The 26,401-nt window shown below is 32.4% G+C and overlaps 1 protein-coding gene across 2 annotated transcripts in view; it reads right to left on the reverse strand.

Moving 5' to 3' along the window:
* Positions 1-21,880, reverse strand: part of LOC113522513 (protein obstructor-E-like) — a 58,597-nt gene extending 36,717 nt beyond the window's left edge. The window contains exon 1 of one of the 2 annotated variants that reach the window (XM_026908216.3): positions 21,712-21,876. The gene's annotated coding sequence lies outside the window, so the exon portion shown is untranslated. Of the gene's footprint in view, positions 1-21,711 lie in introns of both variants that reach the window. The other variant, XM_052898656.1, reaches the window with a different exon arrangement.
* Positions 21,881-26,401: the final 4,521 nt, after the last annotated feature.

A 26,401-nucleotide genomic window follows, 5' to 3' on the forward strand; every position in this document is an offset into this window, starting at 1 on the left:
AAAAAAGAGGAGCTATTAACACCTTTTTCTTAAACAATATAATATAAATATATATTCATTTACTATATTAATTTATTTTCTCTTCCAACTGTCTTGATCCTGTAATCCTATCCCAAAATTTTCTGCCACTATACTCATATTCCTGTTTGGATCCGCGTCGATTTCTCTGCTTTTTAATTAAACTTGAAAATGGTTAATGGATACCCTAAAAAGCCGAAGCCAAAAAAGTCTTGACAAATAATTTTTATTTTATTATCAAGGGGCGACTGTATACCCTCTTGAATAACTGTCCTGCTCGTGTTTCTTCAGTAAAGCATCCGTACTTGCATATTGTTTCGGTTTCAAAATTGAGGTGTATCAATGAAGTTACAGGATACTGGGGCATAACACCTTGTTAGTCGAGGGAAAAGGGATTGCCAGTAATGGGTTCTAACTAGACCATTGCTAGCAATATAGAGAATATTGCTATCAGGTCTCCCTCTGGTTGTATAAGTATTATAATACCCATGGTACTGTTCATATCTATGTATAAACGATGATAACTAGTTCGAATTGCATAAAAAAGGTTGTGAAGCTTATTCCTTTTTTTGGGGCGGTATTTCAATAAAACACATTTTACCAATTTTGAGAAGGGTTGATACATATATTTCTAAGAGTACAAATACCAGTGGCTACAAAGTAAAACGGTCGACTTACCGCGCAAAGGAAATTATTCCTGTCAAGTTTTCAGAGGCTTAAAAAGGAATCATTTATGCCACTACAGAAAAAAAAATATATATAAAAAGGGTTTTTTTCTGTATTTATTTGTATCAATGTGGCCAAAAGTAAAAATGTACCAGTTACTGTAAAAGTACTATAAATGTAATCTTGAATGTGACATCGGTTTGGAATTCTTTGCAGTTTGAGGATTTTTATGCTACAATATTAGTATACTGCTTGCCTAATCTGTCTATATACCTACCTTAATACTAGAGGTATTAAGGTACCTACTTATGCATAAACGATATATCTCCTTTGGAAAATACACTTTAAATACTGAGAAGACAAAAGACATCGCTACTAAGAACATCTTAAAATTTAATTCTTTTTTTTTATACGACTTAGAATGGCAAAAAAGCTGACGGCCCACCTGATGGAAAGTGGTAACCGTCGCCTATAGACATGAGCAGTTACTTCTTTACAAACAAAAAGTGTGTAATATAGTATTGATTGTTTATATTTTTTTTTATGTATTTAAAATTTACAATATATATATATATATATATATATATATATATATATATATATATATATATATATATATATATATATATAGATATATAAATTAAATTATTTAAGTCTTTTTTTACAACACAGGGGCAAACGAGCATGCGGCTCACCTGATGGTAAGTGACTACTGCCGGCCTTTTAAAAAGGAATATACTCTTTTCTTGAAGGTTATGTTGTCGTATCGGTTCGGAAATACTGCTGCTGGAAGTTGATTCCGAAGAATGGTTATTAATTATTATTATTATTATTAAGTAATATTAATTATTATTTACTACACCTACATATTATATCTTATCCCTTTATAATGGACTATTAATTTACATGTAATAATGTTTTAATCACAAAAAAAAATCTTTCCGTTATATTCATGATCCGTACCCGACCCAAAGGACACTTGCGGCATTTCCGCGTTGGACTGCCAGAGATATCCTTATTATTTTTTTTATTACTGTTTTGGAAAAAAATATGCCTTGTTGTTGGTAAATTACTGAACTGATCTTGATAAAATTTCTATGAAACCAATCTGTAAGTATATACTTACAGATGAGAAAAAAATTTCCAAATCGGTTTATAATTGACAGAGTTATGAGGTAACAAATATAACAAAAAAAAAATACATGCAACCGAATTGTGAACTTCCTTCTTTTTGAAGTCGGTTGATAAAACATTAAACTCGTAACGTGTTAATGCGTGTGGTACGTAAGGAACCTCTGACACGCGATTCGTATTGCATCAGAGCATCAGAGGTGATGTTCTCTCTGCGCCGTCCTCGGAAAAAATGATGGCTGTCGTAAGATTAAAGTGAAAGTGTGGTGCAATTAGTAGTCGTGTGACGTAAAACATCTTAGTTCAACATAGGGTTGGCACAGCTTAATAAAATTTAATTGTTTTATTAAGACAACGAGTTTACAATACAAACGGTACAGGACAGAATGGACAACGCTCTAGGGTTTTTTGTGTTAGAAGTAAATTTCAATGAGAGTGGCATCTATTGGCAAAATCCGTCAAAGGGGAGACTTATGTTCAGCAGTGGACGGTTAAGGGCTGATTTTTTTTTATACAACTTAGAATGGCAAACAAGCTAACGGCCCACCTGATGGAAAGTGGTAACCGTCGCCTATAGATATGAGCAGTACCATGGACATAACAGAGTATACTGTTTTGCTCATGATACCTCCTATGCGTTGTCATTCCTGAGGATTCAGGTGTTATTCCTCTGCACCCTGTAAATTCACGCCATGTCCCATCCTTCAAACCGAAACACAGCCATGTAAACACAACTACTTCACGGTAGAAACACGAATGTGACAGAGGTACCCAAGCAATCGACTTTTGTGCAAAGTCTCCCTCCGATAAAGGTAAAAGTATAGAAGGGGTTGCTGGGGTCAATGTGAAAAATTCGTGTCATAGAATCAACTAGATAAAATAAAACTAGACTTAGATATTTAGTTTAAATCTTTGAGTATATTAAAACAATTGATAAAGGAGAAAGACGTACTAAAGTTGTCTGCATGGATCCTTCTATTTCACTGGGTTTTCGTATGTATGTGAATAGTTTTATTCAAAGTTATAAACATGTTATACAAGAGATGAAAGTATAGTTTTATTCAGGTTATTTGGCCCCATTGTTTTTTTTTTAATCGGTGATAATGTAATGGTAACCCCACCGGCGCTATTGGTATACACCGGCAGAACACCAGTGAAGGATGATAGGTGGGGACCACTATTTGTAACTCACCATTGATTGTTTCACCAGTGAATCCAGCGTATATATCGATAGCGCAAGCGGGGTTATATCATCCATTAAAAAAATACTGGGTATATAGTATAACAATAAGTATAAATGTACTCAAAATCATACTTATTGACTGTACCTATATAATACGAATATTCACTAATAATAACAAAAAAAAAAATTAAAAGCAACGAGTCAACGTAACTCGCTATATTAACCGAATTTGGACGCATGCGTGTAAGCCGGTTAAACGTAAAAGGCAAATTGGCACAGTACTAACAGTTCTACTGATAAATACCAAAACTGTTCTATGCAATCTTTAATGCCTTAAGAGAATATCAGATTTCGTAGTACGGATGTGGCGATAAGCGGATATGGCGAAAATGTTACGCGTGATCACACTCTATAACATATTATGCTTTAATATGTTATGTAATTCTAGACTTATGGTTCATCATAAACTTTTCTCGTTAGCTTAGGCAATTTAGTATACGTTCGAAGTAAATAAAGTTGTTAGTTATTAAGGAACATTATTAAATCGAGAGAGGGCGTTGACTCGCCCCCACCATGTTGGATACAGCGAAATATTACGCATATATTACGATATATTACATAGCAGCGTGTCTAATGCCTTATTAAATTGTCTAAAATATATAACTATAGGTGATAAATACTCTATGGAACTCTACTTTGACTATATACGATATGATCGTGAAATATATATTCATTTTTAATAATTACTTTATATTAGTTTTAGTTTTATGAAAACCTTAGAACAATTCTGAAAAATTTGATTAAATCGGCTGTTCTCACGTATTAAATTCTATTCGCACTTTTTGTGTGTGTGTTTCTAAATCATAATCAAGGTCATGAATAAATAGAACATTGTAATAATTATGCTTATAGACAGAATAATAAAATATTTTTAGCTAATATATTTTTTTTATTAAATACCTATGACCTGACGACAAACAGGCAATATCCCAATGCCAACTAAAAAAAAATCAATTTAATCATTTATTTTAAAACGATTAATTAAAAATAAATGTTTTACGCTTTGGATTCAAGTTCCAGCAGCAGTATTTCTGATACGATACGACATCGTTACTTTCAAGAAAAGAGCATATTCGTTTTTAAAAGGTCGGCAGCACACCTGCAATGTCTCTGGTGTTGATCATGAAATCATAGGCGGCGGTAGTCACTTACTATGAAGTGAGCCACAGGCTCGTTTGCTTTCTGTGTTGTAAGAAAAATAAATAAAAGATCTGTATTTATAGATTTTTATTTATTTTTAAATATAGATAGATAGATAGATACTCTTTATTGTTTCCTCCAAAAAGATTACAATAGTAAACTTATTATAAATATATATCGAAATGCAGATGCGAGAGTCTTTTTAATGGTGCATACATGTATTTCACAGCTATAAATATATTAGTGCAGGCATAAGAACAACTCTAGTGCCATTCCATTTCATATATGAAATAATAAAAGCATTCATGAAGACCTAGGCTACGCGAGCAGGCTACGAGAAAATTTATTTCAATAAAAAAGAAATCAACACTTTACTGCCATTTTGCTGGGAAAATCTCATGATACGTATTAAAAGGAAGCTTTGAGAATCTTACTGTTTTTTTTTCCTAATAGCTTGTTTTTATGGCTTTCTTTATCTATATTAGAGGTATTTTTTAAAGTACATCAAAATATTAAAATTTGTGTTTATTCCGAATCCAAAAAGGAGGTTCAGAATCGATTGTAATTTTTTTTATATTTGTCACTTAATAACTCCGGAAGTTCTAATTTGGATTTGGAAAATTCTTTTTTTTTAATAAAAATAAAAAAATATTTACAGATTGATTCCATAAAAAAAATATCAAAATACTTACAGTAGTTTAGTTTTTAGATAAAATTAATCGGCTTTTTCGGCCCGCAACTTCATGTACAAACAAGATTTACTTATAATTTTTATTTAAGACTAGCTGTTTCCCGCGGCTTTGCACGCAAGGTGTTGTGTTTTCCCTTTAAGTCGGAACTTTCTAAATTTTTTCTTAGCAGTTGCTCATGTTATAAAATAAACTCATGTTCTAATTTTTAGATTTCTAGATACTAAGTCTAGTCTTTTTTTGGTTGTAAGTTGATAAACGGTCAGGACTTTATAAGTATGAATATAACCGTATAACTACGTGCACTTAGTATTCCCACAAGTATGGTGGTTTGAGGGATCTTGAAACTTTGCATACTTATTAATTCATAACTTTTGATTAAAGTATTCTATTATTATAGCTCTTGTATAAAGTTTTGAGATGCGCCAAATTACGTACGCTCGCCAAGAGACTCTGAGTATTATTAGAGATTTTATATGAAAGTATTATTGTGAATAATTATCATAAAATATTAAAATATAGACATTTTTTTTTATACCACTGAGGTGCCAAACAAGCATACGGCCCACCTGATGGTAAGCGGTCACCTTAACCTATGAACGCCTGCAATACCAGAGGTATTACGCGCGCGTTGCCGACCCTGAAGAAACCTCTTTACCTTTTGAAGAACCCCATGCTGTAATCTCTTGGGAAAACCTCGGCAGGGAGCTCATTCGATAACCTGAGTGTTCGTAGGAGAAAACATCTCTGAAATCGCTTTGTACGCGACCATTTGGCGAGCCGTACGATGATAGAAAGTGGCCGTAGGCATCATATTGAACGATTCCTCTGAGCACAATCCTAAATGTTTGCATTATTTATGGTTTATATGGGATGTAAAATTTATTATATAGGTTAAAATTCTTGGTTTTTCTATGCAAATTATCATAGTTTACCTAATTTTCTTTATAACATAATGGGCAAACGAGCATGCGGCTCACTTGATGGTAAGTGACCACCGCTGCCAAAACCCGTAAAACAAAAGAACTTTAAGGTGTGCTGCCGGCCTTTTAAAAAGGAATACACTCTTTTCTTGAAGGTTACGATGTCATGTCTGTTCGGAAATACTGCTGCTGGAGTTGATTCCAAAGTATGGTTGTGCGTGGAAGAGAAAGTGTCTTAAAAAATGTACGGTGGAGGACCGCCACTCGTCCAGATGGTTGGGATGGAACTTTAGTTTGTGGCGGGTTGTATAGGGGTGAAAATCAGCAACAGGTATCAATCCGAACAATTCTTCAGAATGATCCCATTTATTATAAAAGTTAAACTGATGGAGTTTTATTGTATGAAATATGATACATATTTGATATAGATTTCTAATAAATGTCAACTTATTCAGATTTAGCAAAGATATCGTATTGTGTATGAAAAACATACACAAAAAAAAAATAAGTACGGGCAAATTAACAAACTTCTCTTCTGGAAATCGCTTAAAACTTATTATTTACTTTTTAGAAAAAATTCTTAGTACACAATTAAATTAAACGATGGTCGTTGACTTACATCGGACTTTTACTAGTCACATTTTTACTTGTTAATGGACGTATATTGGCAAATAACATTTAAAATTATAAACATATATTATTAAAAGTAAAAATTATTTATAATCGTTCAAAGAAAATAAATATTTTTGTATTTTTTTTTTCTTCAAATAAAAGCATTTTATATAAATATTTATTTATGTTTTTATAATACAATAAAATACAGTTTTAATTATATGAATATATAGTTATAATATATACATTCTATTTTTAAATATGGTGTTATACATTCAGTTATTAATTATTATTTAAAATACATTTTTCCCTTACAGATTAAACTTTAAAACATTCATTCGATTATTTGGTAAAAATGGGAATTTTGTAACATACAAGTTTTCAGTATCTTATAAACAATATCAGCAATAAATTATTCAAGAAGCAATAATTTACCTTAACTGAATAAACATTCTGTTAAGTGATTAAAAAACATTTGGAGTCGTCAGTAAATGTCACCATAACAAAGTACCATATATGTACTTATATTTATTGGGTACTATTCACACAGATAACCCACGGAACTCATCAGGCATGGAAAAGGAATAAAATAATAACTCGTCTCAGGCATAGCTTTTAGAGTATTGAAGCTAAGTCTACCAGTACTATTAAATTTTTCACTACATTTATAAATCTACAGGACATTTTATTAATATAGTAAATTGAAAAGTATGTCATTCAATGAATGAATGGATAGGGATTTTTTCTTTACTGACGAACCATTTTATGTAATATATAATACTTTTTAGAGAGACCGAGACATAGTTACATCAGGCAGATTAAGAAAGGAGTTGGTGTCGTGTCGTATCAAGAGGTGAAGAGACTCGCTGAAAATCGTAGTGAGTGGCAAGAGCTCCACCGACAAGAGCGCAGCTCTTAAATGGATAGATAGATAGATAATACTTTTTATACTAATCGCAGGCATAACAGTGGGAAACAACTTATTTGTAATAATGGCTAATTTGTCTGTAAAACCTCAGTGTGTGATTGCCTTGATATGTTATGCTAAATGTGACTACGATTGATTAATTGTTACATGGGTTTGTCTTTGACGGGGTATGTTCCGACCCGACGTCATTGACCTCAAACGTTCCTGACCCGGTGCTGTGTGAATAGTGCTTTATTGTACGTAAACATTTGTGTCGTATGAGTATATGTGTGTTGATTCCACGAATATTCTGCCTCTGTGTGCGTAGCCTACGTAATAGTTCATGCATATAATATGACATCCATATATTCTTATATGAGCTTGCTCGTACCATTTCCCTGTTCTTTATGTTTATTAAATTGTACTTACTTCATCGTAACTACATATACCTACTTGCAAGTATGCCATTGTATTTTGTAAGGCTACTACATTTCCCCTTCTTGAGAAACTTTGTTTATTATTTTATTTTATTTAAGATATCAATAAGTATTTTTGAAAATATACAAAATTAGCGAAATATACAAAATAAGTGTTTTAACTGAATCATCATAAATTGTAAAATCACATTTATGACTTCCCAAATAGGTAATTTTTTTTAAAATTTTCTAAGTACTCTCTAAATGTATTTTACAAATTCCCTTTTGGGGAGAGAAAATTTATGAATAAGCAATAAGAATGGAGACTTGCTTTGCAGTCGCTTGAAGTACTAGCTTACCCTGTTAAGTCGACTTTCATGCTGTCCATCCTGGTCTACCATGATGATTATATCAGACTAGCTTTTTGCCCGCTACTTCGTATGCATAAATTTTAGAAGTAGGAAAACCAATCAAATAAATCACTTCTTGATAATGTGTCAAGATAAAATATACACCAGATTTAAAATAAGACATTCAGGAATACAACTGTGAAAAACGCATCGAATTTGGTGCAGTAGTTTTTTAGTGATGTCGGAAAAAAGACAAAATTTCTGAGAACAATTTTATTATACGAGTATTGTTAAGTTTCATGATAACAAATCCATTAATATTTGGGCAAAGAACAATTAATTAATTCCTGTTACTTGACCTGGAATCTGATTATGAGCGTTTCTTTTTTGTGTTTCAGATGTTATTTTGTATATTTCCTTCATCTGTGTAAATTTTATTAACCGATGTATTATTTAAATGTGTAATTGTCTTTTTAATACGTTGTAAATTGTATTGTAAAATCTTTATCGTACATAATTTATACTGAATGCATTAAAAGATTTAATATACAATGGCAGACTTATCCCATAAAGAGGTCTCTTACAGTCAACCTTTGCGAAGCTGAAAGAAAACTGGGTACGTTTAAACTTTTTGTTTAATCTGTATAATTAAAATCTAATAATTTGATTGCCTCTAAATGCAAGAACTGTTGAACCTAACCCTAGTGTATTGTATAACATATTATTGTATATAAGTATGTTGTATAACTAGTGTATTGTATTCAAATGTTTCGCTGTATTATGTTGGTGATCTTATAAATAAATAAATAAATATTTTTTTTAGATTGAAACAAGCTACCGTAAAAAATACTAGAAGCATAAATTAATCGATAAATAAAATCAATCGGATAGAGATTAAAGCCTTAAAGCAGGTTTCCTTTGCTTCATATCGTAAGCAGATCAGTATAAAAAGATTTATAATAAATGAAAAATATATCAGCCTTTTATCCCGCCTTTCCTTTGACTTGTCAGGTTTTAAAAGTATAATAGGCTCCTGACGTATTCATCTATTTATTTTTTATAGATGGTAGCCCATTATAAAATATATAATATATATAATATCCAATTTCCATCCATTAAGTATCCTTACTAACATTATGAATGTGAAAGTGAGTTTCTATGTTCGTGGCTTGATCAATCACTATGAAATTTGGAATACAGTTACTAGGTGGGATGGAAAAAGACACACATAGGTTACTTTTAATCTTAGTAAGTGAATAATCACCAGATGGAGACTTTGTACAAAAGTCGTTTGCTTGGCCACCTCTGTTCCATTCGTGTTTCTACTGTGAAGCAGTTGTGTTTGCATATAGCAGTGAATTTGCAGGGTACAGAGGATTAACACCTGGGTTCTCAGAAATGGCAACGCATGGGGAGTATCATGGGCGAAACAGTATACTCTGTTATGTCCATGGTACTGATCATGTCTATAGGCGACGGTTACCACTTTCCATCAGGTGGGCCGTCAGCTTGTTTGTCATTCTAAGTTGCATAAAAAAAGACGAATCTCGGTACGCACACGAATTCGCTGGTAAAAGCTACTATTCTTATAACTCAAATTCACAGTACGTTGCGTGCCTTACATGTTTATGTCTGTTACAGTTAACACTTCAACGTAACTTCAATAATTGCAATCATAATAGTTACAAAAATATTCAATTCTAATAAATAATTTATCGTGTAACGCGTTATTTGAATTTATTGCCGATGCAAAAGTGTGTAACGTTTTGTAATTTGTAAACTACAATGTGTTATACTGCTGATATATTTAATATTTGTTCAAGTGTCAGTGTTACCATTTACAAATTGGACTTTCTACTACGCCAACTGATGAAATCTACTAAAATGTGCTTTACCTGTTCATTTTTATTACATTTTACCTCTTCATCTAAATTGTTAGTGACTTATTTGTTACCAACAAAAATATCTTTGTTATTATGTAGATATATGGTTTTATTTTTTTTATATTTGTGCGATGTATTATTCTAATTATGATATCTTGGAAATGGTGACATGTCATCATCATCATCATCATCATCATTATTCTTTCAGTTATTATTATTAAAAAGAGATATTTTTGACAAATAGTTAACTTGTTTCATTTAATACTCGCATGTGTTATCTATTCGATAACTTATAATTAGTAATGTTTTTTAACAACATTTTTGAATCCAGAGGGTATGTTTTTTTATATCGACTATCGGTATACACTGATGACCCACCAGTGAGAGATGACAGGTGAAGATGAAAGCAGGTCAGTTAGACCTGTTATCATCTTTGTAACGAATCTAACAAGAATTAATCACGATGGTTGCCAAAGGAACCGCGTGGAGATCAACCTGATAGAGAATATTTCTGGTAACAGGTTGTTGGATCCCATCACTAACAATCCCTCCAAGAGGGTGTGTTTGTTTGTATTATTGCTACGAGTCATTATATTTTGTATCTCTCGTTTTTTGTTTTACACATGAAATGCAATAGCTTTTTTGTAACACTTATATTTTATTTTTATTTAAACATCAAAATAATAATAATAATAATTTTTTTTTAGACGCGTGCAAAATACAAACGAGTTAGGAATTTCTTTCTTTTTGAAATCGGTAGAAATTAAATGGTAAGTTATAAATTAATTTTGATTAATTTATTTCAATTAATTAGGAATTTAGATAAAATTTTAATAAATTAACGGTATAAATATGCAAACATATGTTATAAAATTAATATAAAAATATCCAGAACTTATTGAATTTAGAGGACAGAGGAAAAAGCCTAAGCACTTATAGCAATAAACGATATGTCATATTTCTTCGAATTTTCGATATGAAACAACCGAAGCGACCTCTAGTTACGGCCTATTACACAATAAAAATTGCACAGAAAAAAATGAGAACCGGTCGTTGGCTGACACCGAGAAACATTCTGGCACAAAAGTTGCGATGTCCATTGACAAGTTAGTGTGTGTTCTATTTACTGTATTACGCGGAAAAGTCGCTATGGTTATTGTCTATAGTGTTTATGCAATAGTATTGAACATTCTTGTGTGTATCGAATGCTGTAATGTACTCGATGACGGATTACGATTGTTGACGATTCAACGCGAATATAAATCGGTTTAATAGCGTGTCTCTAGCTGTGGTGAAAATCGTGCGAAAGACTTGCCATTTCCTTCAACGTGTAATTACGTTAGTGTTTTAATTAGCACAATGCTTAATAGTTGCGTGATCATTTTACGAGATTTGTAAATTTACACATGAATAATTTAGCATTTTTTTTTTGCAAACTGGACGTTATTCGATTAATAATTTAAAGGCATGCCTACTCTGTGTTATTAATTTACTTTTTTTTTTTATACAACTTAGAATGGCAAACAAGCTGACGGCCCACCTGATGGAAAGTGGTAACCGTCGCCTATAGATATGAGCAGTACCATGGACATAACAGAGTACACTGTTTCGCCCATGATACCCCCATGCGTTGCCATTCCTGAGGACTCAGGTGTTATTCCTCTGTAGCCAGTTAATTCACGCCATGTCCCACCCTTCCAACCGAAACACAGCCATGCAAACACAACTGCTTCACGGTTGAAACACGAATGGGACAGATGTACTCAAGCAATCGATTTTTGTACAAAGTCTCCCTCTGGTAAGTCTGCCTATAGAAAGATAAAGAATACATCATAATCTCACATCGCCTGTCATAAATTTATTTTTAATATGTCTTACGATATAAATTTGATTTTTTAAATTTGCAAGTAATGTATCATATTTTTATTATGTGTTTTAAAGTTTAACCGTGTGGTTCCGGTATAGAATAGTCCATCCCTTCCATTCCTGTGGGTGTCGTAAGAAGTGTGCTCATGTCTATAAGCGACGGTTACCATTTTCCATCAGGTGGGCCGTCAGCTTGTTTGCTATTTTAAGTTGTATAAAAAAGGTAGGTACGTAAAATTTCTATAGTGTTTTAAAAGTTTACGACTATGGATGTGTAGGGTTACCAGTCGATAGGAGTTTTCCTGGCACGTTTAAAGTTTTATACTTCTATTATGGAAATGGAGATGACTGCAAACGCTCTTTTTGTTAATTAGTATGATGTGTGAGTATCAAAAAAAGAAAATAAAGTAAAAGAAATAAATGGGTAATTGAATATTATATGTGAATGGCTAAATGAATGAATGAAAACTCTTAATTATTGTAAAGAAAGATACAAATTACACAAACATTGTAATTTTATAGCAACTAATGTCATTATATTTTTGTTTGATAATATATTATTGTAATTCTATAGTAACTATCAAGTCACCTGATCAACTTGGTAAGCAGACTAATATATTATTACTAGCTGACTCGGCAAACGTTATTTTACCATATACATTACTTCTAGAACTATTCATGAAAATTTATCGTTCTACAATTATTATTTTCGATTGCCATCTTGCAATCCTTTTTCGGAATATAAAAATCGCTATTAAAAAACAGGGGTTGATCGTAAAAAGGTAAAAATTTGAAGCTGTATGTATTTTTCAATGCTTAGTCATAATAAAATAAAAATAAAAAAACATAATTTTAGGTGTAGGTCACCCTTATCATTGAGGGGTATGAAAAATAGATGTTGACCGATTCTCAGACCTACCCAATATGCATACAAAATTTTATAGAAATCGGTAAAGCCGTTTCGGAGGAGTTTGGTAACAAACACCGTGACACGAGAATTTTATACGAGAAACCTGTGATAATGACGATAATGATGGTTTACGAAAAAATCCTCTAGATGGTGTTAGTGTCAAAATAATCAAATTATATAATTAACAACAGTCTGTTTTAATTTAAAATTTTACCATACAATTCAATATGAAGAATTAATGAAAAGTTAACCAAAAATTCTTTAAATAAAATGGGTAATAAATTAAACATTTGATCAATTAATATTTTTTTCTAGCACGTTTGTTCCCTTATGGAACAGGCTAAGGTCGGAGACCATGCTGCCTAGTGTTCAGTATGATAATTTGTCTGGAATCAATTTATATTTTTTTTTATTTGTACTGCTATTTGAAATCAATAGACTGTCTTATAGTCAGACAAATAGACTATAAAACGCAAACAAAGTCTCAAATACAACTAAATGGCCCTATATAAAGAAAAATAATTTTATGCATGCAAATGAATGAGTAGGTATACCCTAATGTGCGGTATAACAAAGAATAACAGAATAGGAAACGAGCATATTGTAGTCGAGTTAGAAGGTTTGGACCGGTTAGAGAGAAATTGCGAGATAATTGTTCGAGCTCGCTATAGCCATGTTATGTGACAATAGTTGCGGTTTAAAGAAAGTTGAACTAATTTGATGGATGGTTATGTCAGATGACATATGTAAAACAGACAATAAAAGAAATGTGCATAATACACAGGTTATGTTAAATAACGTAACCTATTCTTTAAAACTTGTGTTAGTATTCATTAAAAGTGTTGTAAATTGTCGAATATATAAAATGTTTATTAAAAAGAAAAAAATGTTTCAGAGACATTTTTGTATTTTTATTAGAATAATAAAGATTAAGAAAACAAAAGGTAACATCGAACAGTGATTTTAAAATTAGGTAAAGTCTATATGTCAAAACATATCCAGCCATTATCAACAAAAATATATTTATTTTGTCTAGAAAAAAAATATAATACAAAAAATAAATAAATTAAAATTCTTAAAAAAAAAAAGGAATATTAAGGTTTCTTCAGGGTCGGCAACGCGTACTTGAGACACCTAGTGTTGCAAACGTGTACAGGCTACAGTGACTGTTTACCATCGGACATGCTTATTACCCATTTTCGGCGTATAAAAAAAGAACAACCTATATGTAAACCAACGCCACTACATATTATTAGGTACGCACAAACTTTGTACTTTGTAGTGTCATTAGTCTGTACTAAACTGTCTGTATGGGGGGGAAAGGGATTGTTAGTAATGGAGACTGAGAATCCCATTGCTAGCAATATACCCAACCAGGTCGTCCTCCTCGCGGTTCCCCCTGGAAACTATCATGGTTAATTCCTGATGAATTCATCATGATGGGCTAACTGGCTTGTTTTCATTCTCATCTATCACCCTTCACTGGTGCTCCGCCAGCGTATCCCGCTAGCGCAGGCGGGGTTATCATACCATTTTCACCCATAAAAAAAAACTGTCTGTATGTGTATACAGATGTTCTTTATTTTATTTTATTTTATTTTTTTATTTTTTGCAATATCGAATTCTATCTAGATGGAAATAAATTTTTTGAGACTCTTTCGATTAATACTAACATCAGTTTTAAGGAACATGTTACTTTAATTAACATACTGTAAAACATCTATAATAGATGTGAATGGAAAGAACTTTTTGAATTTTATTATTATCACTCGAGTAAGAATATTGACTCCTGGCGCTTTCTATTTGTGAGACAGTTGTCGTTATTCGCAAGGAGTAGTCACGTACATTATCCATTTTCTTTAACATTCGTATAAAGACAAGTGTCTTGGATGTTACGAAGTACAGGAACAAGTTTAAAATAATTTCAATATATTAATATCTTAAAAGTTTCCAATATCCTTGCTCAGAGTTCAAAATATTTCTATAAAGAACTTTTTTAAAATTACCGATATAGATATATAATATATATAATACACAAATATAATAAGTACGCACATCAGCATTGTGAGAGGTAATAATTCTTCAGATGCGATTTGAAAATCCCAATGCTTGGGCTATTTCTAATTTCATGAGGAAGTGTGTTCCATAACACAGGTTCCGTTATTACTAGTATTTATAAACTATAGTACTAACTTACTACCAGGTGAGACCCGTGCTTGTTTATTATTGTCCATTAAAAATCATTACTTGATATCACAACAAAACAAACACTCAAAGACTGCTAGTCCACCTATTTTGTATAATAAAACACAGCAAATCATCCACACTACTTAATTTAAAATACTTATAAACGTTAAACACTTTCTAGGTTAGAATTGGAACTTGAAGGCCTCCAGCAAATGGGGGCAGCCTGACTTCTCATGGATACTCGTAACTCGAGGTTTTTATGGGTGAAAGAATTTTTAAAATCAATTGAATAGTTTTCGAGTTTATCTATTACAAACAAACAGTCAAATCCTTCTTTATAATATTTGTATAGATTACTCAGTTCTTTATTTGTGAAATCCAAGTAAATAAATATAAGTAAATAGATCCAAGGAAATAGATTTACTTTCACACATATTATATTTATTATAATATGGATGAGCCAAGTTCTCTCAGATATCACGTTATGAATATAATATAATATAATGACCTAACAACAAACTAACTCCATATTTGAATAAAAAGGTAAAAACCCTGCAATTGATAAAAGAGAATCTTTTCTGAACTTTCCGACGAGTAGGTAACTATATTCAGTATATCAGTGTCAATAACCTGACGGTACGTCCTCAAGAACCTTGGGGCTTTATTCAGCGGCCGACCATGTCATTGCGGATTTAAGGACACTAGAACCTGCTTTTCTGAAGCAGGTATTTATTCATGCTATTTATATTGTATTTTTTTTTATAACTTCCAAAAAAGAAGCTACTCAATTTGTCTTAACTTTTATGACGCTATATTAAGTGACTGATTGTTTCCAGTGACTGCACCCGTGGTATCGTTAAATAGCCCATAACCTTTCTCAAAAAATTAATTAATCAAATGCAAATAAAATTTCTCATATCCGTTTGGTAGTTTCAGAGATTAGCGTGTACAAACTTACTCAATTTTATTATATTAATGTAGATTATGTCCAATTCTGAAGAGACCCATAATTATTTTTGCAATAAATATTTATAATATTAATATTTCACTCATGTAAATATATTTCACTATATAAGGTTCACTCCAGTGTTAGTCTTATATTAGTTTTGTCACCATTGAACCTGTTTATTTTTTAGTAGACAAAAAAAATTGCAAAACAAAATATTTGGCAAGTAACATTTGTTCCACTAAAAGAATTTTTATTTGTAAATAAATACGATTCAATATTATAAATTTCAATGTAATGTGTCTGTAATAATAGCTCATCAGATATCGCTCTGTTTTGCTGTTTAATTCGCTGTTTTCTTGAGCGCAGTGTTTTATTATAATTGTATTGTATTGTATATATCTTTATTGTACATAATTGAAATTAAGCACGGATAAATGGTTTAATATACAATGGCGGACTTATCCCATAAAGGGATCTCTTACAGTCAACCTTTGAGAAGTTGAAAGAAAACTATAGAATGTATAAGGGTAATAACCGTACAATTAAAGATAAACTAAATAATACCCAGTGAAAAATTTAATAATATTTATTAATTTAAAATATAATAATACATATTACAATCTAGATATGCTACATTAATATGAGTACAGGTGTTATATACCTCTATGTAGATATAGTTTAAGCCTTTCATAAGTTACGAGTCATCTTATCCATTCATCATAGTTTTAGTCCCTCACAAACTCATTACTCTCAAACATAAACCTGCCATTAATAATAATTGTTTTAATAATTAACTTACTTAGATATTTATTTATTACTCTCTCTGTTTAACGTAACGGTTGACTGGTAGGGAATGCCATCAGGCATTAAGTCCGCCCTATAGACATATTTTAATGTGTGCAAAAGTATAAATGAATAAATTATTTTATTAGTAAGGATCCATATAATATTCTCTAATGAAACATAATTTTGGTTATTTTTTACGTATGATACTTTCACTAGTCTGTAATGTACTCGTATGTGAAGACTGAAGATAAAATATCTAAAGATAAATCTGAAGACACATTAACTTTCACTTGCTGTCTGGCAATAACTAAGCACCTTGATACGTTTATTACTATTTGAAAATTATATTTTTGACATGTAATTTTATACTTCTATGATATAATTTATTTTTATTTTAAACTACCAACTTAGATTAGATGATAAATAATTTATTTTACAAAATAAAGTTTGTAAATTAATGTCAAAATTGACTAAATTATTATTTGGTACTCGTGAGAGTTTAAATCGTTGAACATAATACAAAATTGCTCTTTTTGCCATTTATCGACTCGTACCTACTTCTGATTTTTTTTTATACCATTGAGGTGGCAAAGATGTTTACGGCCCACCTGATGGTAAACGGTTACCGTGGACTATAAACGCTTGCAATACCAGGGACATTACGTGCACGTTGTCCTGAAGAAATATTTTTACCCTTTTTCGAAGAACAACCATGCTGTAGTCTTTAGGGAAAACTTAGACTGGGAGCTCATTCCATAACCAAAACGTTTGTGGAAGGAAGCATTTCTGAAAGCACGTAGTATGCGATCATCCAGGCTCTAAGGTATGAGGGTGCACTTGTGATCAATTTTACTAATATAATAAAATTGTAACTGAATGATGTCTGTACATAGAAGATATCATCATTTCAGCCATTATCCGTCCACTGCTGGACATAAGCCTTCCCACAGACTGCCATAAAGAACGGATCTGAGCCACTTGCATCCACAGACTCCCTGCAATGCATTTCAGGTCGTCACTCCTATAGTGGGGAGTCGTCCTACACTGCGTTTGCCCGTACGGGGTCACCACTCAAAAACCTTTTTTCCCCATCGCTTGTCAGTTCTTGGAAGAATCTATTATATATAAAAAAATGTAAAGGATTTTAATAGAAGTAATAGAAGCCAAAATAATATTTTTTAGAAATTTTGTCTATCTGTCTGTATGTTTGTTCTGGCATCACACAAAAGTTATGCACTAAATTAAATGCAGTTTTCACTGTTGTGTTCCTAAAGGTCTAACTTAAAAACTATTTATGTTTTATTTTGATACGCTATCTAGAAATAGAGTATTTCATTGGTTCTCCTACTTCTGAATTCCACGCATACGCATACGAAATAACGGACAAAAAGATAGTAAAGAATAAAGATGAAAAACAACTCGGAAACTAGTTGAGCTATCATTTCACCACGAGAGATACGCTCCCATCCACGATTTATGGGAGGTGCCTATAATTGAACGAAATGGTATTTCCTGACCCTAAGTGTCTTTAAGTGGCAATTATGGTGATGTATAGTGACCAGAGGTAAAGCGGTCGACAATTTATAAAAGATTTTGCAAAAAACGTTCGCTAACATACCCAATGTTTATTTGATAGGAGTTCCTATCTAATATTTACGCCGGGATCTTTGCACCTAATTCGGATTGATTCAGAACATAATGTAATGGTAGGTAATGAGGTGGTTAATTATTTTTGACCATTAATTTTTTTATTAAAAAACGGCCCTGTGGACTTAGTATAGGTCATTCCTTTCTTTTCTGTAGGTGTCTAAAGAGGTGATTAAGGAAACCTAATGGTCGAGAGATGGGCAGGAACCTCTCTCTTAAAATGTCACCAAAGCTTAACTATGTTTTTTTTTAATGGATAAAGATGAAATGGCAACCCTTCCTGCACTACCGGTATACGCTGGCGGGGCACCAGTGAGAGATGATAGATGAAGATGAAAGCAGATCCGTTAGCCCATCGTGAGCAATTCGTCAAAAATTAGCCACGATGGTTTTCAGGGGAAACCGCGTGGAGGTTGATTTGTTAGGGTATATGGTATTGCTAGTATTGAGGCTGTTAAACCCCATTACTGATAATCCATTTTCCTTCGCTTAACTGTGGTTGTCGACCTACCTGCCAAGCGTGGCAACTACTGGCAAAACTCCCCAAGGTGAAGGCTTGCTCAGCAGTGGACGGTGAACGGCTGATATCATCGTAATTTTTTTTTTTAAAAGACTGTTTTGGGTAGGTCTGTAAAAATTACTAAGCATCAAAATAAATTTCTTGTTTCATATTTTCCTAATTATTCTCATGCGTATATTATGGAAAGTCTTAACTTAACTTCTCCCCTTACTTAAGATGACCGTGCAGTATCTCATTTTCAAAGGATGAGCTTCTCAATTTGCCTCTGTCTTTTGTGTGGTACAAAAAAACGTAACATTTTCAATTATAAAATGATTTTCATGATTTATTTTCTTTTTAGGTTTATTATCGTGTCGATCTCTAATTTAAAATAATTTTGTTACGTTTTAATAAAATGTACAGGAAGCCTGAACGGTTCGGTCGGGATGTCCGAATTCCTAAATATTAGGTTTGAAACGTGATCTTCCTATGGGATTGGAACCCGCCAGTCTCAGATATACATATATTAGATATATATATATTTTACCAGAGGCAGACTTTGTACAAAAGTCGAATGCTTGGGTACCTCTCTCCCATTCGTGTTTCAACCGTGAAGCAGTTGTGTTTGCATGGCTGTGTTTCGGTTTGAAGGGTGGGATATGGCGTGAATTTACTGGGTACAAAGGAATAACACCTGAGTCCTCAGGAATGGCAAACGCATGGGGAGTATTATGGGCGAAACAGTATACTCTGTTATGTCCATGGTACTGCTCATGTCTATAGGCGACGGTTACCACTTTACATCAGGTGGGCCGTCAGCTTGTTTGCCATTCTAAGTTGTATAAGAAAAAAAGGTATTTGGGCTGGGTGCGTTTCCAGTTACACGCAATTTCTGTTGCGTGTTTGTCTACAGTAAGTTGTCGAAATCTTAAGAGCGGAAGGATGGAGTCAGAACGGTTATCTATAGTCTGCCCCGGTATCACGGCTAATTTGCTCTGTCCTTTCTGAGCTACTTTCTTTATACTACCGGGAAATGAGCTGATTATCAATAGAAAGTGGGTTTCTACACGAATAGAATACTATTTTTTTTTATGCAATATAGTATGGCAAATAATCTTTTTTTTTATAACACTGGTGGAGGTCCAGATGGTTGGGATGAAATTTTAATTTATGGCGGGTTGTACGGTGGTGAAAATTAGCAGCAGGTATCAATCCGAACAATTCCTCAGAGCACTTCCCATGATGAATTCGGTAGAAGATGCACAGAGATGCAACATCTCTGCGCAGTACTTTCACACTCTAGTTTCACACTTAGATATTATACCCAAATATAGTAGACACTGCATATGTACATTCCTGATGTCCTTGGTGATAAAATATGATAAAATGAGCCAATACTGCGATCCAGTAGTTTAAAAAACCAAACTGATAGTATACAGACTTCTTTAACACGAAACAAGACACGTTGCCTTACCAATCCGCATTGGTCTTCAATGAGATAAAATAATATTTAAATTAATTCCACAATGACTTAATGTTTTATTCATATATCGAACAGAAATTTGAATTGAGAACACGTTATTTTCAATTCTATTTGAAGAGCCAAAGAGTATTTTACGAGTATGTAGGTTGGTATTTGCTTAAAATAACTGGCAACTTTTTTGTTCGCAAACAAGTGAAAAAAAAAATAGTAAAAGGTCAATGTGATAATGATATAAAACTGTTCACTTTAGTAGAACAACTTCTCTTAAAGTAAGTAATTATACTCAATTGTAGCCCTACATAAAAGATTTTTTGTAGGAGTACCTACCCATAAAATAGATTTAATAATATAGATATTATTAAATATCGGTCGAATAGATTTATTTAGCTTTTATTTAGGTAAGAATACTAAATTATTTTAGTTATGAATGAAGAAATGCTAATTCATGTCTTACATATGACCATCACACATTTTCATATGAGAATCATACATAATGTACTATAGAAATAATGAGAAATACTTATTAATAAAATTAAAAACAACACAATGTTTTCACCATTAGATTACGTTAAGAGGTTGTGCCAAAAAAAAAGTTACTAGTTACTAAAAATAAACCTTTAGTTTGTAATTATGCGCATATATTTGATTCTTAATGAATGAGGCTTCTGTTTGTTTAAGAATTATAAATGTAAATATATATATTTGAAAATTATTTTGATTAAAATATATGCGAAGCAGACGGTGTACCGAGCTTTTATTATATTATAGGTATTTGTCACTCTAGCTTCATTTCATATTTGTAGATACAATAAATTTTCCGCTTGAAATATTTGGGGCACCAAGCCTTATCAAAGCGGCATATTATCAAGGGAATATGTTTTATTGGAATACTGTTTAAATTTAATGAATCACATGGAAAAGATGAGACAAAAATATTTCTTCATTCACATGTATCGCGCGCGGTACCAACTTTGAAACATAATATATGTAATATTTGCTGAACAAATACGTCTTTCAAATTCTATGTAACAATTTTCTATGTGCCCGTTATTTGCCTACAGTACGCATTAAAGTAACAATTCCACTTTCACTGTCCGTATGATCACCAGCATATGACATAATGTGCTTGCAGGACTCGTTATGAGTGAACCTTATAATTGAAAACAGTTACTAGTGTTCATAAAAGGAGAATTTATAACGGACACACTCGACTGATTCATATATTGTACATTCTCAAATCATAGTAGATATTTTATTTGTTAATAAAATTATACTATGTAGGGTACTTTCATGTAGTATTGTAATTTTAATATTTTTTTAATTCTGTTTCACATAAGTTAAATAAGATAATTCTAAAAGTTGTTAATTTTATATAATAATACAATAAAAATAAAAAAATAACTCACAAATAAGGTCGTCCGTAAGGGTAACAGGCAACACACACTGCAACGAATGTCGTCGAAAAAAAAAGTTACGCGTTTGAAAATGGAAGCGACAGGCTCGGTTTACGGTGCACGACTGCGGAATAGTCGCGCGCGCAGGTGAATGTGAACGTCACTTACCACTCTTGTTTTGCCAGTGTTGGCCGCATTAAAGAGTGCACCTTGCCGAGTTTATTGCCAATGTATTGAATGTCTCCTCAAATCGGCAGGGGTATAACGTCACTTGTCGTGTGCGTTGAACTTTGCGGTCTATTTGTATGGAGCGATTGTTATTCCGACGTTCGCGACGCTTCTCTCATTTTTATGAAGCGCTTTTGTTGAGCTTCGTTCGTATACGGGTATTGGACGGTATTCCCCTTTTTCATCCTTACTCCCATTGTTCTGGTGTACTAGGCCGTGTAACAGGAAAATATGGCCTGGGAATAAAAGCAAGTGTTGATACAAAAGAATTTTAAAGACAGACATTGACTATTGAAATATTTTCATGAATTATGTATTCCCGTCTAGTTAGAAATGTTGGTAAAATGGTATTAAACAGGATATCGGGCAAAAGGAAACAATGGAGTGTAAGATATCAAAAGTGGATTTGTTTTGCAAAAAAAAAAAGAAAATAGTAAGTCATGATGACAAAATTAATATTCACCTGTAATTTTCATATTTTTAATTTTATATTTACCACCATCAGAGGAAGATTTTGTACAAAAGTCGTTTGCTTGGGCACCTCTTTCGCATTCGTGTTTCAACCGGGAAGCAGTTGTGTGGCTATGTGCATGACTGTGTTTCAGTTTGAAGGGTGAGATATGGCAGTGAATTTACAGGGTATAGAAGAATAACACCTGAGTCCTCAGAAATAGCAACGCATGGGGGGTATCATGGGCGAAACAGTATACTCTGTTATATCCATGATACTGCTCATGTCTATAGGCGATGGTTACCACTTTTCCTCAGGTAAGTCGTCAGTTTGTTTGGCATTCTAAGTTGCAATAAAAAAATTAAGATGAATAAAACTGCAATCTAATGTGTCTACGAAGATTTTTGTAGACAGATAATAAGTTAGCATGGTTAAACTCATAAAGAAGTAGATAGGTTAATTTTCTCTTGCATGGAGAGATTACATTTTACTTTTAATTAACAGAAATTGCTTAATCCACTGAAATAGCAATGCATATGAGGTATATGGGCATCACAGTGTATACTGTACTGTTCACTTCTTTAGAAGGTGGTAAATTTTGCATCTGTGGATTGGGCGTCGTCTTGTTAGCTATTCCAAATCGTATATAAATTTAAAATTGTGGTCCACAAAAAAAAAAAAAAAACTATCTTGAATTATAGTAAAACTAGTTATTTTCATTTAAAACTGATTTTGATAAAATTTTCATAAAACCAATTTGTAAGTACATATATATATATCTTTTCAAATAAAAAAAGTATTTGGCCAAATCGCTTTATACCTGACGGACTTATGACGTAACAAATATAAAAAAAAAATATAACGAATTGAGAATCTCGTTCTTTATGAAGTCGGAAAAATAATGTATAGCGGCAAAGTTCCACGCAGTCACGAAGGTCGACTCGTCCGTTGGGACTCAAGATCCATTAGTGGATTACCTTTAACAGATTTGTCAGTATTCCTCCGATTTTCGGACAAGAGATTTAATAGTTATAGATGCCAACCAATATCGGGTCAGATAGAAAAATAAATATGTGTACAATAAATAATTTTCCAATAAAATTGGAATCACTTATTATTAACACGTGTACTTGTAAAAAACAGCCGAAATGAAAATTATTTTCTTGTATGGAGCGTCGTAAAAGGGTGTCACGTGGAAATCTTCTTACGAAGTTCATTTGGCTCAAAAATGCTAAGAATGCGAAAGAGTCAATACTCTCTCTCTCTTTTTAGAGTTCGGTTTTTTATGCATCTTAGTCTCCCTTTGGTTTAAAAAGGAAAAATGGTTTGTCAGTCTGTCCGTCTGTAAGATCTTTTTTCTCGAGATCGCGTAGAAATATCAAGCTGTAATGAATATCAAATACTCAACTCTGCAATTTCCTGAAGTTGTGAAAAAATCAAACTTCTAAGTCGACCCATTCATTAGATATGGCCGTTTATAGCATATATTTTAAAATTTGCAAGAAAATCAAAGCCTTTAGATATAAAATTATGAAATTTGGCAAGAAGCAATGTCGTACAGCACAAGTGAAAAAAACAGGAAGTCGTAAATTTGTAGTTACATATATCACAAGTACAAAAAAAGATTTTTGCAAAATGTTGTTTTTTTTTTTACTTGTACGGAACTACCGAGGGAGCGAGACAGACTCGCACTTGACCGGCTTTTAACATTTCTTACACTTTTGTCTAAACAGTAGCAAGTATCTTTATAATGTGGACTTATCTAAAAGGGTCTCAACAGATATAAGCTAACATATAAGACTAGTTGAGTTGTTGATCTAAATATTGACTAGAAATAAAGGTCTGTTAAGGTATAAGCGATTCTGCTTCTAGTACGTCAATAATTTCTTAGCGATCATTATATCCTGTGGACTTAGATTATATAGATAGAGTGTCTCCATACAAATGCTCCATACAATTAGAAAAAAAAACTTGTGTTTTGTCTTATTAAATTTTTAACGTGATAAATAACTATATATTGTCACTAATAATTGAATGAGTGGCAACGCAATGGATAAGAGGGCACAGGGGGTATCATGGGCGAAACAGTATACTCTGTTATGTCCATGGTACTGCTCAAAACCAAAGATGGATCTATGATTGCAGACGACGTACCTATGTTGAATCAACGACTATCCGTTTATTACTTTCCATCAGGTGAGTCGTCAATAACTTGTTTGCCATTCTAAGTTGTATAAAAAAACAAAACTTGTGTTTTGTCTTATTAATTCTGCGCATTTTTAATGCGCTAAAAAATTTTTTATTTTATATACATAATTATACATACAAATAATTAAATATAGATGCCAAGATACATTATGTGCGTAAGTCTATAAAACATTACAAAAGAAAAAAAAAAAAGAAAAAAACGAGTCAGCTAATTATATCGCCACGTGTGCTCCGGCATAGACTGGGCCACCCCTTTCTTTTTCGTGAGTGTTGTAAGAGAGAGATGAGCAGCAGCGTCCTTCTTAAAATATCTCTAAAAGCCTAACTGCGGTTACCAATACGCCTGCCAAGTGTGGCAATTACTGGTAAAACTCCCCTTATGGGGAAGGCTTATGTCCAGCAGTGGACAGTTAACGGCTGAAATAATTATAAATATATATTGTCGTCTCTTATATTGTACTGCAGTCGAAGGTGTAACAATTATAGTCACTTACATAGGAATGGACCTTTAGATAAGTTTAAAGTTCAGGCTTGCTGTTCATATAATTGATTAGGTATACGCCTACTGCGTTAGTACGATATCGACCTTGTACTAAATATCACGTAATATGTAGTATAGAAAATACTATATACATACGACCTAAAGGTTCTATTTTAATATTTGTATCAACAATAATGAATTTTAAATTAACAGAAAATGAATTGATCTAGAATTAATCACGATGGTTTCCAGGGGGAACCACGTTGAGATAGTGAGGTATTTTTTTTCCTTTTTTTATGTAACTTAGAATGACGAACATGCTGACGGCCCACCTGATGGAAAGTGGTAACCGTCGCCTATAGACATGAGTACTGTGGACTTACTAGGAAAAATACATATTACTAGCAATAAGGTCATTAGTCTCTATTATTAGCAATCCCTTTCCGCCGGCAAGATTAGGTTAATTAAGTAATTATTATTAATTTAATTTTTCGTGCATTATGCTCATTATCGGATAGCTGGTCCCTCATGTATTTTTAGACGAGAGTCTTTAAAATTAGCTTGCTTACTTAATTTTTTTTTATACCACTGAGGTGGCAAATAAGCATACGACTCACCTGATGGTAAGTAATTACCGTAGTAAATAAACGCCTGCAATTCCAGAGGCATTACGCGCGCGTTGCCTGCTCTTTATCCCTTTTTTAAACGACCTCATGCTGTATCTTGGAAAAATGTAGATAGATAGATAGATATTCTTTATTGTTTTCCCCAAAAGATTACAATAGTAAACTTATTATAAATATAAACAATTACAAGAAATAATCACAATTAGAAAACAATGGGCGACCTTATTGCTAAAAGCGATCTCTTCCAGGCAACCTTTGGATGGAGAGGGGTAATTATAAACAGTTTAATCGGAGGCACGATGAAATTCTATTATTTCTTAATATAGAGATATGATACATGTAATAATGTAAAATATATATAATTATATTAATGTAATTACCCGTTATAAAAAAAATAAGTTTTTTTTTTTTATAATGGGTAATCTAATTCATAGATATAATTTATAATAATAATTATACATATTCTTTTAGATAATTTAGTAAGTTTCTTACTAATACAATCTAATTATGTATACGGTTTATTAAGACCTGTATCAACTACAACATGCATTACCTATTCATATGAATCAACTGATGCAATATCTACCTACTTTAATTATATTTACGAACGAGCTAGTATGTAACACAGGAATATTTTGTGAAATAGAATACATTTGAAAGGAAAATATTATGTTTATTTGTTCGTTTGTTCGTATTTTTGCTCGTCAA

The sequence above is a fragment of the Galleria mellonella genome, unplaced genomic scaffold, assembly GCF_026898425.1.
Source record: "Galleria mellonella isolate WM207_F2 unplaced genomic scaffold, CSIRO_AGI_GalMel_v1 utg515, whole genome shotgun sequence".
Lineage (NCBI taxonomy): Eukaryota > Metazoa > Arthropoda > Insecta > Lepidoptera > Pyralidae > Galleria > Galleria mellonella.